This window comes from Nycticebus coucang, chromosome 22, assembly GCF_027406575.1.
Source record: "Nycticebus coucang isolate mNycCou1 chromosome 22, mNycCou1.pri, whole genome shotgun sequence".
NCBI lineage: Eukaryota > Metazoa > Chordata > Mammalia > Primates > Lorisidae > Nycticebus > Nycticebus coucang.
The window spans coordinates 28520655-28533269 of record NC_069801.1 but is presented as its reverse complement, the minus strand read 5'-3'; the positions used below and the strand labels follow the sequence as shown (position 1 = coordinate 28533269).

The window sequence follows — 12615 nt, the reverse complement described above, 5'->3', positions numbered from 1 at the left end:
TTAAACATGGAATGCCTCAAGAATTTACGTGTCATCCTTGCACAGGGGCTATGCTAATCTTTGTGTCATCCCAATTTTAGTACATGTGCTGCCAAAGTAAGCACTCAAAATAGCTTTTTTGGGTCCTTCTCCTATTTTTCTGTGACTCCAAAAATAGATACGTTCAACCCCTTGAAATTGTTCCACTGAGTCTCTGTTTATTTTCCCCAGTCCTTTTTCCCCTTATTTTTGTTCTTTTTTCTCTTCTTTTTCTTCTCCTATTTGGTTAGTTTGTATTTTGTCTTCAACTTCACCAATATTTTTTCCTCCAGTTTCAAATTTGTTACTGATCCCAGCAAGTGCCTTTTTCATGTTGCATTATTCACACCTAGAAGTTCCATTTGGAAGTTCCATTTGGTTGTTTTTAAATCCTCCATTTCTTCTCATTTATTTATATTCACGTTTTTCTTCAAATTATTAAATATGTTGAACACATCTACGCTAGGTATTTTAAAGTTCTTGTTTCTTGATTTCATAATATTTCTCATTTTGGATCTTTATTTTCATTGACTAACTTTTCTTTTAATTATGGACCATATTTTGCTACCGCTTGACATCTCTAGTATTTTTGGATTGGATGTTGGGCATTGGGAAAGTTATGTTATTGAGTTTTAGTGTCTTCCTCTAGAAAACTTTGGGCTTTGTCCCGTGAAGCAGCTAAGTTACTTGAAGATCCTATGGATCTTCTTGAGCCTTGTTTTTACATTTTATCAGGGCTGGTCTGCAATAGCCTCTCCTCTACAGATAATTTCCCCCTACTACTCATGCCTGACGCTTCTCTTCTTTGCTGGATGTCCTGGCTATTCAGTGTAGACTCTACTCTGGCTGGTGAGAGCTTGAATGTCTCCTAACCTTGTGTGAGCTCTGATCATTTTTCAGCTTACAGTTCCCTACATGTTCTTTGCCTAGCTTGTGGTATCCACCCTTAAACGTCTGGGTTGGATTCCAGCATATACTCAAAGGGACTCCAAAGCAGAGATCTAGAGCTCTTTTTCTAGAGAGTTCCTATTATTTGTAACTTTGCTCTAATACTTGCAACTACCTCAGGCTCCATGAATCCCAATTTCTGTTCTTCTTACCTAAGTAAGACTTTTATACTCTGCTTGGGGTCTGCTACTTTGCATCATGGGTCCAGAATGTATCTCCAAGCAGAAAGGTGGAAATTCATAGGGCCAACTATGTTTATTTTTCTTTTTTTAGGTCCATAGTCCTATACTATTTATCTGATGTACGAAAAAAGTTGTTTTTCATGTTTAACGTTTCCTAATCATTTTGGTGAAAGGGTAAGCCAGGGCCCTATTACTCTACCATTGCCTAAATTAGAAGTGCAGACAGGTACTGCTTTAAGAGGGTGTAATTGATTCAAGAATAGACAAATAGTCCACATAACAGAATAGAGGAGAAGAAATAGGCCCCCACATCTACATTCATGTGATTTATAACTAAAGTGCTAATTCAGTTCAGTGGGGGAAAGGCTTTTAAATAAATGATAGAGCAAAAATAAGCCTAATCATCCCTAAAAATTAATCAGAGATGGAGCACAGACCTATATGTAAAATGATAAAGCTTAAAAAAAAAGGGAGAATATCTTCATTACCTTCAGGTAGGCAAAGATTTCTTAAATAGGACATAAGAAGAATTACTTATAAAAGAAAGACTGGTAATTTTGACTTCATTAAAATAAAAGACTTCTTTTAACAAATTACAAAATTAAGAGAGTGTAAAGGCAAACCACACACTGGGAGAGAATGTTTGCAATACATATTGTGAAAAAGGAACTCATAACTAGAATATATAATGAACCCTTTTAAAATAAATTATAAAAAAGACAACCCAAATTTCAAATATATAAAGGACTCCAGTAGGCAATTCATACAAAAGAAGTTATCCAAATGGCTAATAAGCTTTATGAACGTGTTCAACCCTGTTAACTATCAAGTAAAGAAAAATTGCAACTACAGGGAGATACAATGTCATACCCATCCAATTTTATTTTATTTTATTTTATTATTATTATTATTTTTAAATATGGAACACTTCACGAATTTGCGTGTCATCCTTGCGCAGGGGCCATGCTAACCTTCTCTGTAGCGTTCCAATTTTAGTATATGTGCTGCCGAAGCGAGCACCCCATACGATTTTATTTGTTTGTTTTTGTTTTTTGGCCAGGGCTGGGTTTGAACTCACCACCTCTGGCATATGGGACCAGGGCCCTACTCCTTGAGCCACAGGCGCCGCCCCCCATACGATTTTAGAACAGCCAAAATGAAACTGATAATTCTACGAGTTGGTAAATAGAGGAAGTAGATGTCTCATATATTGCTTATGGGACTGTGAATTTGCATAAACATTTTGGAAAACTGTTTGGCAGCATCAACTAAAACCAAACAAAGCAATAACGCCTTAGTGGGCAACACAGCTCCTGGGTATACACCCAGAAGAATGAATGTGTATGCTGCTAAGAGACTATTCGTAGAGGTATTATTGTTATTATTATTTCAATACATGAAAGTTCCAGTTGCTCCACATATTTGTCAACATTGGCTATTTTTATATTTCTTTCGGAGTCTCACTCTGTCTCCCTGGATAGAGTGCTGTGGCATCATCGTAGTTCATAGCAACTCAGACTTTTGGATTCAAGAGATCCTCCTGCCTCTGCCTCCTGAGTAGCTGAGACAACAGGTACCTACCATTATGCCCAGCTAGTTTTTCCATTTTTTTTTTTTTGAGATAAAGTCTTGCTTTGTCACCCTTTGTAGAGTGCCATGGCATCAGCTCACTGCAACCTCAAACTCTTGAGCTCAAGAGATCCTCTTGGCTCAGCCTCCCAGGTAGTTGGAACTACAGGTACCTACCACAACACCTGGCTATTTTTAGAGACAGGGTCTTACTCTTGCACAGGCTGGTCTCAAACTCCTGAGCTCAAGCAATTCACCTGCCTTGGCCTCCCAGAGTGCTAGGATTATAGGCATGAGCCACCACACTCAGCCTAGTTTTTCTATTTTTAATAGAGATGGAATCTCATTCTTGCTCAGGCTGGTCTTGAATTCCTCATAGCAGCATTATTAATAAGAACTCCAGGGTGGCGCCGGTAGCTCAGTGGGTAGGGTGCCGGCCACATACACTGAGGCTAGCGGGTTCAAACCCAGCCCGGGCCAGCTAAAACAATAATGACAACTGCAACAAAAAACATCTGGGTGTTGTGGTGGGCACCTGTAGACCCAGCTACCTGGGAGGCTGAGGCAAGAAAATCACTTAGGCCCAAGAGTTTGAGGTTGCTGTGAGCTGTGACGCCACAGTGCTCTACCAAGGGCAACATAGTGAGACTCTGTTTTTTTTTAAAAAAAAAAGAACCCCAAATTGGAAGCAAACCAGACATTAATCAACAGTTGAATGAATAAATAAATTCTGGAATACTACACAGGAATGAAAAAGAATTAACTACATGTAATAACTTGGATAGATCTCAAAACATAAAGTTGAGCAAAAGAAGCCACACAAAATATTGTTTTATGATTTTGTTTTTATGTAAAGTACAGGTAAATCTAACCTATGGTGATAGAGTTCAGAATAGTGATATTTCTCTTGAGGGATATTAGCTGGTGTATGTAAGGAGGCTATATGGAGTATTGGAAAATTCTATATTTTCATCTGCTGGCAATTACATACGTAACAATTAATGGGTCTGTACACTTAAGATTTGTGCACTTTACTGCCTATACAGGATAGCCGAGTTTTTTTTAAAAGTCTTGTTTTCTTCTAACAAACATGAAGCTAATGATGTGTGCTAATTATTTTTGACTTTCATATTTTCTTCTTGTAGTGTACGATTTCTATAATAAGGTTAGTTGTTCAACATGATTCTTGTTCCGGTACAATCTAGTTAAATGGAGTAATATTTGCTTTTTCAAATTGTTTTATTTATTTATTTTGTTTTTGTAGAGACAGAGTCTCACTTTATGGCCCTGGGTAGAGTGCCATGGCATCACACAGCTCACAGCAACCTCCAACTCCTGGGCTTAAGTGATTCTCTTGCCTCAGTCTCCCGAGTAGCTGAGACTACAGGCGCCCGCCACAACGCCCAGCTATTTTTTTGGTTGCAATTCAGCTGGAGCCGGGTTTGAACCCCCCACCCTTGGTATATGGGGCCAGCGCCTTACCGACTGAGCCACAGGCGCCGCCCTGCTTTTTCAAAATTTACATATATGGTCATTCCTGGGTATCCATGGGTGATTGGTTCTGGGACCTCTGTGAATATCAAAATCCTGATATAACCTATGCACATCTTTATACTCTAAATCGTCTCTAGATTATTTATGCCACTTAATATAATGTAAATGGTACGTAAATAATTGCTATGCTGTATTGTTTAGGGAACAAGGACAAGAAAAAGAAAGTCTGTGCACGTTCAGCGTAGACATGACCATTCATTTTGTTCTGAATCTAGTTTCAGTCCATGGTTGGCTGAATCCTTGGACACAGAACCACAGACACAGAGGGCTGATTGTAATTTCTTCTCTCACTCCATTGCTCATTAAGTTATTAATTTCATTTTGAACTCTCCATGTCGGATTGTGATTGTTTATTGTATCATTACTTTTTTATCCATCTTACATCAAATTTCAAAATCATTCCGACTATAGCTAGAAAATATCTATTCTTTTCTGGAAGTGCTATGTTTTTTGTCGGGTAAATATCAAAACATGTTATTCTTTTAAGAATGCCATGCCAAGGTTTTATATCAAAATTTATATACATTGAATACTATTAATTATTGGCATTTTAAAGATTATTTTCACATATAATTATTAGATGAAATTTTAATTGATCTGGATTCAGAGTGACAGATACTCAATATGTTTTTTAATAAACTGTGTGGGCGGCGCCTGTGGCTCACGGAGTAGGGCGCCGGTCCCATATGCCGGAGGTGGCGGGTTCAAACCCAGCCCCGGCCAAAAACCAAAAAAAAAAAAAAGAAAAAAAATTGGGCGGCACCTGTGGCTCAGCGGGTAGGGCGCCGGTCCCATATGCCGGAGGTGGCAGGTTCAAACCCAGCCCCGGCCAAATTAAAAAAAAAAAAAAAAAAACTGTGGCATGTTTGTGTGTGTGTGTGTGTGACATACCGTCTTTCATAGCACAGGGGCCAGAGACTGTCCCATTTTATCTCAATTCAAAGGGGCTACTGGCTGAATCCATGTAGTTTTGGTATTCTCTTTTTTTCCCTTCTTTTAAAAAAAATTTCAAATTAATGGGAGGGTACAAATCATTAGGTTACAATGTTTGTGTTTTTTTTAGGTAAGGTCCCTGTTGTATTTGCGCTCATCTAATTTTTTTCATTTTTCTTTTCTTTTTTTTTTAAGACAAAGTCTTAAGTCTTAAGACAACGTCTTAAGTCATAGCTCACAGCAACCTCCAACTCCTGGGCTCAAGTGATCCTCCTGCCTGAGTTTTTCTATTTTTAGTAGAGATGGGGGTCTTGCTTTTGCTCAGGCTGGTCTCTAACTCTTGAGCTCAGGCAATCCACCTGTCTTGGCCTCCCCGAGTGCTAGGATTACAGGCATGAGCCACTGCACTCTGCTAGTTTTTATTTTCTTAATACCCGTTCTATAGTGAGTAATTGTAAATCTCCCAATACTGAGAAGGGTTCTCATTTCATATATTTAGTCCCACTGTCCCCATAAGTCGAAGTGGCTAACATTTGCTAAATGTTTCCTATGTACTAGGTTTTGTTCTGAGCATTTAGTATTTATTTACTTATTAAATATTCAGCATTTACTCACAAGAATTCTATAAAATATGTACCATGATTATCCCAGTTTTACAGATGAGGTGATTGAGGATAGAGAGTTTAAGCAAATTACGCAAAGCACCAAAACAACTCAAGAATGTCAAAATTTTGGTATTAAAACTTTCTCTCTTAAGTCTGGGAGAAGAACAAAAATCCTTGCAAACCATGATCCTCACTTCTTGCTTCAGAAAATACAGTCATCAAATCTACCTGTCCAGCCTCAACATCTCCCTGGAGTTCTGATCGCATAATTTCAACTGAGTACTATAAATAGTCTCTTGTATGTTCCACAGACATCTCCCACTCTACGTGTTCAAAATCAAACTCATAGTTTTCTCCTCCAGACTTCCTTTCTGTTCTGTGCTTCTTACTTCAGTGAATGGCACCACAATCCTCTCAGTCACCCAAGACACACTCTGGGATGATCTTCAGCTCTTCTGCTCTCCCCCCACCAAATCCTCCTTTTTTGAACATATACTTTAATGCTGATAATGTTCTGTTTCTTGATCAGGGTTGGTGACCAGCATATGTTTACTTTGCGACGTAGTGACCAAGTGGTACACTTACAATTCATGCCCTATATGCATACGTCTATACGATGCAATTGCAGTTCAATAAATTATTTAAATTTAAGCATTTATTAAACATTTAAATTTATCTTAGAAAAGAAAAAATTTGTACTTTTTTTTTTTTGAGACAGCGTCTCACTATGTCACCCTCAGTAGAATGCCGTGGCATCACGGCTCACAGCAACCTCAAACTCTTGGGCTTAAGCCATTCTCTTGCCTCAGCCTCCTCAGTAGCTGGAACCACAGGTGCCTGCCACAACGCCCAGCTATTTTTTGGTTGCAGTTGATACTGTTGTTTAGCAGGCCTGGGCAGGGCTCAAACCCGCCAGCTTCCATGTATATGGCCGGCACCCTACTCACTGAGCCAGAAAAAAATGTACTTTTAAAATGTACTTCTAGGGCTAGGCACAGTGGCTCATGTCTGTAATCCTAGCACTCTGGGAGGCCAAGGTGGGTGGATTGCTTGTACTCAGGAGTTCAAGACCAGCCTGAGCAAGAGCGAGACCCCATGTCTACTAAAAATAGCTGGGAGTTGTGGCGAGTGCCTTTAGTCCCTGCTACTTGGGAGGCTGAGGCAAGAGGATTGTTTAGCCCAAAAGTTGGAGGCTACTGTGAGCTATAAGGCCACAGCACTCTACCAAGGGTGACAAAGTGAGACTCTGTCTCAAAAAAAAAAATGAATAAATAAATAATATTTAAAAAATCACATATGTAAGAAAATATAAGAAAAATAAAATGTACTAAACATTTTAAATTATATAAATGTAAGAGGATGCCATGGTGGGTCATGAATTAGGACTCAGGGCCTTCTGAGATAAGAAGGCAAATCCTCCTTCCCTTTGTATCCATTTGCATTTACAACTTACACAAGGCCCAAGAGATCCCTAAAGAGAAGTCCTGAACTTTTCAGACATACAGAAATATGAGTGATAGACTGGGGTGACTCCAACAGAAGCCCAGCAGCAGGGAAGGAAATCAGAAGTCACTGAGTTTAGCAAAGGAGAACTCACTATAAATGGAAGGAGTTGGGCACATGGACCAACTCTAGAAATGGATCCTAAGTGATGGAGGAGGGTGCTGGTTCCCTGGTTCCAGGTACAAGACAGAGATAATTCCAATCTAGTCACTCCGGGAATAGATGTGTACCTTGGGAGACATAGGTTGTGGCTTGTTTTTTTTTTTTTTTTGAGACACACCATGGGGCTCAGTCAACCTTACAATGATTCACCTTTTCTCTCCCCCTAAGTAGTCTTCAGAAGGAGTGTCCCTTCTTTACTTCTAAGGAGTAAAAACATGCACTTTCTGCCTTGAATGTGATGCAGTCTCCAAGTTCCATGGACTTCAGGCTACAGTTGAATTCCAGCTCCACCAGCATGCGGCATGGCTGAGCTTCTGCTCCACTGGTTGAGTGGTGTGGTAGTGATAACATCAGCAGGAGTAGAGTTTCAGCAGAAGCATGACTCTTGCAAAATCATTAGGGCCTGAGGTTATAGAGTCCCTGCCTGGATGTCCACAGCGATGAGAAAAAGGACAATATAACTAACAGCTCAAGCAATTTTACTGCAGGACCTTTCCAACTGAGCATAACAGAAAAATCATTCTCTCCATTTCACAAGAGATAACTTTAATCTCAGGCATCAAGCCAAAGCAGCAGTATTTCAATTCCACTAACAATGGCACATAGCAAGGATGGGAGTCAACTGCCAGTGTGGACTGGCCCTTCGGTTAATGGTTGGGTCCTGAGCATGCAGGTTTCTGGCGTGGCTAGCCATAGCCTAAAGCCCCTATGCTTTGCTTGCTTGCCAAACTTCTAGGTTTTAAGCTATCAAGATTTACTTGTGAGTGTTCATGGATGACAGTTGGGTTCACTAACTGGTGAAGTTGGAGACTTTTTTCTTTTTTTTTGCCCAGAATGGAGTGCAGCGGCTATTTACAGACATGGGCTGTCAGTTTACAGCCTCAGACTCCTGGGCTCAAGTGATCTTCCTGCCTCAGTGTTCACCCGCAGCTCCCCACCAAGTACCTGGGACTATAGATGAGCACCACCACACCCAAAACTTGGTGAGATTTCATAAATGTATCTCAGAATGAAGGTCCAGGATGAGAGAAGTAATAAAAAGAAGATGGTGAATGTGTGGATAAATATAAGCAGAACTTAATTGTATAAAACCTTGATTGTATAAAACTTGATTGTATAAAAAAAATAAGGAACTTGATTGTATAAAACTTGATATGTATAAAACATAATAAGGTATGATGGTGTGTTTATCAAAGATAGAATTAAAGCAGATGACGGCAATAGTGTGTATATGTATAGATAATGGAGAGAGGGAGTGAGAGAAGAAGGTAAAAAAGAAAGTTTCAGGGTCTAAAGTCCTTGCGCTTTGGATGGTGAGGATAAAGGGATGGATTAATTTCAGACTTTGATAGATTAGGTGTACGTGTTAAGATTTCTAGGGTCATCACTGGAAGGATAGAAATAGAATGTATAACTTCCATCATTGTAGAACATTTGAAAGAAGGGACTCTCAATGGAAGTGGAAATCCAAGTACCATTTCAGAATGATTAGACTATGTGGGGATGTTGGCAGATAGGTTAACAACGTAGGTTATGGTAAGCCAAATCATATCTTTATTAATATATAATATGTGTTTTTTATGTATGTATACAAATAAATAAAATCTGGATCATGTCTACGCTTTTGTTAGAATGCTCTTTCCTTAAAAACAAATCTAATCATACCCAGTCTCACTTAAATTAAAACTCTTCATTGACTCTGCATTGTTTAAGAGTCTATCTCCTCATGGCTTGGCGCCTGTAGCTCAAGCAGCTAAGGCGCCAGCCACATACACCTGAGCTGACGGGTTCGAATCCAGCCCGGGCCCACCAAACAACAGTGACAGCTACAACCAAAAAGTAGCCGGGCGTTGTGGCAGGTGCCTGTAGTCCCAGCTGCTTGGGAGGAGGAGGCAGGAAAATCGCTTGAGCCCAGGAGTTGGAGGTTGCTGTGAGCTGTGATGGCACGGCACTCTACCCAGGGCAACAGCTTGAGAATCTGTCTCAAAAAAGAAAAAAAAGGAAAAGTGTCTATCTCCTCAGCCAGGCACACCAGACCCTCTGTAACATGACTCCTGCCTGTGTCATTAACCTCACTTATTGCCACTATCTCCACAGTCTAATCATTCTGAAATGGGATGTGGATTTCTACTTTGTCTATTTCAATTTTTCTACAACTATTTGAGAAGTTAGGTGATAGTATACTGTATACATATTGTACACTATATAGCATATATATACAATGGGCATAAATGACATAACTCTATCTTGGAAAAAGCCACTGGCCCTCATTATTACTATTCTATATAGTCAAGGTTTATTTATATTTATCCACAATAATTTTCTTTATTCTTCTTTACTTCTTTGCATCCTAGGCCCTCATTCTGAGATTGTTTCTCTGACATGCGATTATATTTTATCTAAAGAGCTTCCTTTATTATTGTACTTAAAGAGGGTATACTAATGGCAAATTCAATTTTTTTCTTCTCCAAAATGTCCTTATTTAACTATTATTATTATTATTTTTGAGACAGAGTTTCACTATGTCACCCTCGGTACAGTGCCTTGGCGTCACAGTTCACAGCAACTTCAAACTCCTGGGCTCCATTGATTCTCTTTCCTCAGCCTCCCAAGTAACTGGGACTACAGGCGCCAGCCACAACGCCTGGCCATTTCTTTTTTTTTTGTTGTTGCTGTTGTCATTGTTGTTTAGCTGGCCTGGGTCGCATTTGAACCTGCCAGCCTTGGTGTGTATGGCTGGTGCTGTAATCACTCTGCTGTGGGCGCGGAGCCTTCACTATGATTCTTTAAAAGGCCTTTCAGCTGGCTATGGATTTCTAGGCTCCCCATTTTGTTTCTATCTTCTGGGTGTCCATTGTTTCTCTGTGAAGTCGGTTGTCAGCTTATCTATTTATTGCTCCTTTGAAGGCAACCTGTCTTTGCTCTGGTTGCTCTTAAATTCCTCTTTTTATCTTTGGTTTTGCAGTCTTAATAAAATGTTGTAGGTGTGGATTTCCTTGTGATTATTCTACTTGAAATCTGTTGGGCCATCTGTAGCTTAATATCCTTATCAGATCTTTAAAATTATCAGCCGTTATCTCTTCACATGCTGCCCTGCTCTGTCCTCTCCCTGTCTTTTGGGCTCTTGATTAGATGATGTACATTAAGCCATCTCGTGTTACCTTTTTTTCCTTTTAGGGAGACAGAGTCTCACTCTGTTGCCCTTGGTAGAATGCCATGGCATCATAACTCACAACAACCTCACACTCTTTGGCTCAAGCAATTCTCTTGTCTCAGCCTCCCTAGTAGCTGAGACTACAGGCGCCCACCACAACGCCCGGCTAGTTTTTCTGTTTTTGGCAGAGAAGGGGGTCTTGATCTTGCTCAGGCTGGCCTTGAACTCCTGAGCTCAGGTGATCCTCCCTCCTTGGCCTCCCAGAGTCTTAGGATTACAGGCATAAACTACAGAGCCCAGCCTTCATCTCATGTTACCCTTTACATTTCTTAACCACACTCTTAGCGCTTTCTCTCTCTACGATACTTTGTGGGTATATTTTTTAGCTCTTTCTTCCTATTCACTGATTCTATTAGCACCTTTGTCCACTTGGCTATTAAACCAAGCACCTTTGTCCACTTGGCTATTAAACCAACTGAGTTTTATTTTATTTTATTTTATTTTTTTTCTTTCTTTGTTTTATTTTATTTTTTATTTTATTTATTTATTTATTTTTTTGTAGAGACAGAGTTTCACTTTATTGCCCTCGGTAGAGTGCCGTGGTGTCACACAGCTCACAGCAACCTCCAACTCCTGGGCCTAGGTGATTCTCCTGCCTCAGCCTCCCAAGTAGCTGGGATTACAGGCGCCTGCCACAATGCCCGACTATTTTTCTGTTGCAGTTTGGCTGGGGCTGGGTTTGAACCCACCACCATCGGCATATGGGGCCGGCGCCCTGCTCACTGAGCCACAGGCGCCGCCCATATTTACTGAGTTTTAAATGTTAGTTATTGTATTTTTCATTTCTAGAAGTTATCTATAGCTCCTTTTCTTATTTGCTTGATTGTTGTTTAAAATGTCTGTTCTCTACTCATATTTTAAGTCTGTCTCCTTCCTCCCTCCTTTTTTTTTTCTTTTTAAAGCAGAGTCTTATTCTGTCACCCTGACTAGAGTGCCGTGGCTCTCTAGTCATGGCATCACAGCTCACAGCAACCTCAAACTCTTGGGCTCGAGTGATCCTCTTGTCTCAGCCTCCTGAGTAGCCACAGTGCCTGACTAACTTTTCTATTCTTAGTAGAGATGGGGTCTCAGCTTATATATTGCTGGCCTCAAACTCTTGAGCTCCAGCAATGCCCACCTTGGCTAGGATTACAGATGTGAGCCACAGCGCCCAGCCTGTGTTTTATTTTTCTTTTCTTTTTTTTTGTAGAGACAGAGTCTCACTTTATGGCCCTCGGTAGAGTGCCATGGCATCACACAGCTCACAGCAACCTCCAACTCCTGGGCTTAAGCGATTCTCTTGCCTCAGCCTCCTGAGTAGCTGGGACTACAGGTGCCCGCCACAACGCCCGGCTATTTTTTGGTTGCAGTTCAGCGGGGGCCGGGTTTGAACCCGCCACCCTCGGTATATGGGGCCAGCGCTTTACTGCCGCCCTGTCTTTTATTTTTCAGTGGACCTGAGATACACAGAATTGGATAAATCATAATCCATGGCTTATTGATCACTGTCGTCATTGGATGTAGATGTCTTATTTTGTGTATGAATGTATGCCTGTGAGATTCGAATGCTACTAATTGGAAAAAAAATGCATGCCTGTATATATTTATAAAAGAATGTAGTGAATACCACTCAACCCAATGGGGGGAAGAGCTACCTCCCTACCCTTCCCTTACCCTACAACTCTGCCTCCTCCTTTGCAGATTTATGATTATCATTCCCTTTGTTTTTATAGTCTTATCAAATATACATGTGGCCTAAATACATTGTTCAGTTCATTTTTTAACTTCATTAAAAAGGTACTATGGTATATATAATCTTCTGGACTTTTTTTTTTTTTTTTTGAGACAGAGTCTCACTCTGTTGCCCAGGATAGAGTGCCATGGCATCGTAGGTCACAGCAACCTCAAATTCCTGGGTTCAAATGATCCTCCTGTCTCACCAAGAGCT

The 12615-nt window shown here is 40.3% G+C and overlaps 2 non-coding genes across 2 annotated transcripts; both read right to left on the bottom strand.

Moving 5' to 3' along the window:
- Positions 1-104, bottom strand: LOC128575657 (U6 spliceosomal RNA). Its single transcript, XR_008377078.1, has one exon. It is a non-coding gene; the product is annotated as a U6 spliceosomal RNA (small nuclear RNA).
- A 1957-nt stretch (positions 105-2061) lies between these two features.
- On the bottom strand, positions 2062-2168 carry LOC128575624 (U6 spliceosomal RNA). Its single transcript, XR_008377051.1, has one exon. It is a non-coding gene; the product is annotated as a U6 spliceosomal RNA (small nuclear RNA).
- Positions 2169-12615: the final 10447 nt, after the last annotated feature.